General features: G+C 38.9%; 1 non-coding gene across 1 annotated transcript; it reads right to left on the bottom strand.

Moving 5' to 3' along the window:
• Positions 1–976: 976 nt before the first annotated feature.
• LOC133802779 (small nucleolar RNA R71) lies at positions 977–1,083 on the bottom strand. Its single transcript, XR_009877525.1, has one exon. It is a non-coding gene; the product is annotated as a small nucleolar RNA R71 (small nucleolar RNA).
• Positions 1,084–5,511: the final 4,428 nt, after the last annotated feature.

Raw genomic sequence — 5,511 nt, 5'->3', positions numbered from 1 at the left:
TAGGGATTAATAGGGAGGATAGTTGATGAGATTAAATGCCCTAATTACTCTCCTATTATTTAAATTCAAGGTTTTTCTGATATTTATTGTTTTGCAAAAAGTTCCTAATTATTGTATCTGCAATTTATATTTTCTTCGGCATTATTACAAGAATCAAAGTTTAATTCACCAAATAGAAACAAAAAGATTAATTGATTGGTAATTGGTGATTCAGTCCTTGAGGACGATACTTGGTTTTACCGTGATTATTATTAATTTGCGATATGTGCACTTGTGTAGCAATAAATTTCGCAACCAGTTTTTGGCGCTGTTGCCGAGGACTGAAACTATCAATATTAGTCTAATTAATTTTATTTCTAATTTGGTTTTTTTTTGTCTTGTTTCTAATCTACTTCAGCTGTGTTTCTTTGTCAATTTCAGGTAGTTTTGTTATATGCGTTGCAGAAGAGGAGCAGGTAGTCATGTTCATGTTAATCCTGAGATTGAGAAGGCTTGCAAACAAAACAGAAGATACAATAGGTTGACTCGTCAGATTGTGGAGATGGCACAAAATGATGGGAATAATGAGGTTCCCGAGGTTATTCAAGGTCAGGCTCAAAGTCCTATTGCAAGGAGACTGAGAGACTATGTACTGCCAACTATAACGGGAGTACAAAACTGTATAAGACTGCAAGCTATGGAGGCCAAAAATTTTGAGATTAAGCTGGCAATCTTGCAAATGGTGTAGTCCACTGTCCAATTTGGTGGTTTGCCTTCTGAAGACCCCCATATGCACTTGGCGAATTTCTTGGAGTTGTGTGATACCTTCAAACACAATGGGGTCAGTGATGATGCTATTATGTTGAGACTCTTCCCATTTTCTCCACGGGAGAAAGCTAAGAGCTGGCTTAATTCCCTATAGGAAAACCCTATTAATACGTGGCAAGACCTTGCTCAAAAATTCTTGGGCAAGTTTTTCCCTCCCTCGAAGGCTTCTAAATAGAGGGGAGAAATTAATAACTTCTATCAGATGGATGGGGAGTCATTATATGATGCTTGGGAACGTTTCAAGGAGCTATTGAGATAATGTCCCCATCATGGTTTAGAAAAGTGGATGTTGGTACACAATTTTTACAATGGGTTGTGTGGTACAACAAGAATAATTATTGATGCTGCAGCTGGTGGGGCATTCATGGGTAAGAGTGCCAACGAAGCTTATGAATGTTAGAGGGCATGGCCACAAACAATCATCAGTGATTTGATGAGAGTTCATCTAGGGTTAGAAAGGTAGCTGGGGTACATGAACTTGATGCAATTACTGCTCTGACAGCACAAGTGGCTTCGTTGACAAAACAATTGCAGCAAAATACTTTGTCTGCTAATGCAATTCAGATGGCAGCTAGGTGTGAAATTTGTGGTGATTCTCACTCTTTTGATCAGTGTCTTGCTAGTAATAATAATAACATTCCTATAGACCAAGCATAGGTTCAAGCCGTGGGAAATTTTCAGAGGCCATTCAACAATCCATTCTCCAACCCTTACAATCCTGGGTGGAGAAATCATCCCAACTTTTCTTGGAGAAACAATCAGGGCCATCAACCTCAGTTTTAGGGTCAGTTTCAGCAGAATATGCCTTCAAAAAGCAATGAATCTAGCCTCTTCATCACAATAGCCTAGGTCACAAGCTCCACCTGACAGGTCTAGTGAATTACAAGCTACGTTATTGACTCTCACCAACACTCAAACTCAGTTCATGACTGAGAGCAGATCCTTCTATCAGAAATCTTGAAACACAAGTGGGGCAGTTGGCCAATATGCTGAATAATAGACCACAAGGAAACTTGCCTAGCAACACTGAAGTTAATCCTAAATAGCAAGTTCAGGCAATTAATTTGAGGAGTGGTAAACAAATTGAGCAGTCTAGTGTACAACAATCAGTGGTTCAGAATGAAGATTTGGGTAAAAAGTCTGATACAGTTGAGCAAGTGGTTACTGAAGATCACAAGAGTACAGAGAAGATTCCTCCAGTTGTTGTTGACCAGCCAGCCCGAGTTCCATATCCTTAGAGGCTTAGAAAAACTACTCTTGATAAACAATTTTCCAAGTTTTTAGAGGTGTTCAAAAAGTTGCATATCAATATTCCTTTTGCTGAGGCTTTGGAGCAGATGCCCAGTTATGTCAAATTTATGAAAGAGATTTTGTCTAACAAAAGAAAGATTGAAGACTATGAAACTATGGCGCTCACTGAAGAATGTAGTGCAATATTGCAAAGGAAGCTGCCCCAAAAGTTGAGAGAATTGGGGAGCTTTACTATACCTTGAACAATTGGAAAATTTGAGTGTAAGCATGCCTTGTGTGATTTGGGGGCAAGTATTAATCGGATGCCCTTATCTGTGTTCAGAAGACTTCGTTTGGATGAAGCAAGACCAAATATAGTTACTCTACAATTAGCAGATCGATCAGCAAAGCATCCACGGGGTATCATTGAAGATGTTCTTGTGAACGTGGATAAGTTTATTTTTCCTGCTAACATTATCATTCTTGACATGGAGGAGGATACAGTTGTACCTATTATTCTTGGAAGACCATTTCTAGCCACGTGGCAAGCACTCATTGATGTTCACAAGTGAGAGCTTAAACTCATAGTTCAAGGAGATGAAGTAATATTCAATGTCTTCAAGGCAATGATGTATCCAAGGGCTAGTGACAGTTGCTATAGTGTGGATGTGATAGATAAAGCAATCTCAAAAAGAAGGGTGAGTAGTGATGCCCTAGAGGCTGTGTTGATAGGTGGTGAGGAAGGTGATGATGATGCTGAGATGAGAGAATATGTAAATTGGATTAACTCTTACCAACCGTACAGGAAAAAGTTTGAAGAGTTGGCGGAGGGACCCGAACGACCATTAACATCTATTCAGTAGCCACCACAATTAGAATTAAAGGCTCTTCCAGATCATTTGTGTTATGCATACTTGGGAGAGAAGGAGACTTTACCTGTGATTGTTTCAGTTGACCTCTCAAAAACTGAATTGGAGAAATTGTTGAGGGTTTTACGGGATCATAAATTGGCCATTGGGTGGACATTGGCGGATATTAGAGGGATAATTCCTTCAATAGTAATGCATAAAATTTTATTGGAGGAAGATAGCAAGCCATCTATAGAGGCTCGGAGAAGACTCAATCCAGCTAGGAAGGAGGTTGTACTTGAGCAGATCCTTAAATGGTTGGACGTCGAGGGGATCTACCCAATTTTTGATAGTGCATCGGTGAGTCCAATGCAAGTGGTACCAAAGAAGGGTGGTATGACTGTGGTGAAGAATGATAACAATGAACTCATTCCAACTAGAACTATGACGGGGTGGAGGACTTGTATTGATTACCGCAAGCTCAACAAGGCTACAAGGAAGGATCGTTTTCCTTTGCCTTTCCTTGATCAAATGCTTGTCAGACTAGCAGGACATAGCTACTATTGTTCTTGGATGGGTATTCAGGGTACCATCAGATTGCTATTGCACCAGAGGACAAAGAGAAAACAACATTTACATGTCCCTATGGCACATTTGCTTTCAGGAGAATGTCATTCGGACTATGTAATGCTTCAGCAACATTTCAAAGATGCATGATGGCTATTTTTTCGGATATGGTGGAAAGGAGCATTGAAATTTTCATGGATGATTTTTCTATTTTTGGTTCTTCGTTTGATATATGTTTGGGTAACTTGGAGAATGTATTGAACCGATGTGAAAAAGCAAATATGGTGTTAAATTGGGAAAAATGCCATTTTATGGTAAAAGAAGGAATTTTTCTGGGACACAAGATCTCTAGAGATGGTATTGAGGTGGATAAAGTAAAAATTATAACAATTGAGAAATTACCACCTCTCATGTCAGTGAAAGGTGTAAGAAGTTTCCTTGGCCACGCAGGGTTTTATCGAAGATTCGTAAAAGATTTTTCTAAAGTATCTAAGCCCCTCTCTTCACTGTTGATGAATGGTTTGGTTTTTTATTTCAATGAGGAGTGCCTTCATGCTTTCAAGGTACTCAAGGAGAAGTCGATATCTGCACCTATTGTTGTGGCTCCAAACAGGGACTTACCGTTCGAATTGATGTGTGACGCTAGTGATTATGTTGTGGGTGCAGTTTTGGGGCAACATATTGACAAGGTATTTCACTCCATTTACTATGCTAGTAGAACTCTCAATGATGCACAATTGAATTACGCCACAATTGAAAAAGAATTGCTAGCCATAGTATTTTCTTTTGACAAGTTCAGACCTTATCTGATTGGTAATATGGTGATTGTGTATACTGATCACTCTGCTATCAAGTACTTGATGATTAAGAAAGATGCAAAGCCTCGCTTAATTATATGGGTTCTATTTCTACAAGAGTTTGATATGGAGATTTGAGACAAAAAGGGTATTGAAAACCTTGTAGCTGATCACTTGTCGAGACTTGAAGTAGAATAGAGTTAGAATGAGAAAGTTGTGCAGATTAATGATTTCTTTCTAGATGAACAGTTATTTGGGGTGAGTGAAACTTTTGTTGTGCCTTGGTTTGCTAATTTTGTGAATTTCCTTGTTGCAAAGGTTGTGCCTCCTGAAATGACGAGGGAACAATTAAAGAAATTTTACTTTGAGGTGAAGCATTACTATTGGGAAGAGCCTATTCTCTATAAGCATTGTGTTGACCAAATCATTCGTTGTTGTGTACTTGAGGATGAGATGCATTCTATTCTTGCCCACTACCACAATTTACAATGTGGTGGGCATTTTGGAGCCACAAGAATAATAGGTAAGGTATTGCAAAGTGGTTTATATTGCCCAACCCTATTTAAAGATGTTAATTCATTTGTGAAGGCTTGTGATTGGTGTCAGTGCACTGGTAATATCTCGAGGAGCGATGAGATGCCCCTGAATGTGATTTTAGAAGTTGAGCTTTTTGATGTTTGGGGCATTGACTTCATGGGTCCATTTCCACCATCATACAATAATGAGTATATCCTGCTAGCAGTTGATTATGTGTCAAAATGGGTGGAAGATGTTTCTACAAAGACTAATGACAGTAAAACTGTGTTGAACTTTCTACATAAACATATTTTCACTCATTTTGGTACACCCCGAGCTCTCATTAGCAATGAAGGGAGTCATTTTGTCAACAAACAACTTAATGCACTTTTAACTCACTATGGTGTATACCACCGCATTGCATTGCCATATCAGCCCCAGTCAAATGGCCAAGCCGAAATTTCAAACACGGTGGTGAAAACTATCCTTAAAAAGACTGTGGATAGTTCAAGGAATAAGTGGTCAAAGAAGTTGGATGATGCATTATGGGCTTACAGAACCGCATTTGAAACACCGATAGGTATGTCTCCATATCGCTTGGTTTTTGGAAAAGCTTGTCATCTTCCAGTTGAGTTAGAGCACAGGGCATATTGGGCAATGAAAAGTTAAACTTTGATTGGAATGCTGCTAGTGAGAATAGAATTTTGCAACTGAATGAGCTTAATGAATTTCATAATGAGGCAAAC

The sequence above is a fragment of the Humulus lupulus genome, chromosome 9, assembly GCF_963169125.1.
Source record: "Humulus lupulus chromosome 9, drHumLupu1.1, whole genome shotgun sequence".
Classification (NCBI taxonomy): domain Eukaryota; kingdom Viridiplantae; phylum Streptophyta; class Magnoliopsida; order Rosales; family Cannabaceae; genus Humulus; species Humulus lupulus.
The sequence above is the reverse complement of the archived record's forward strand: the minus strand, read 5'-3'. Positions and strand labels throughout refer to the sequence as shown.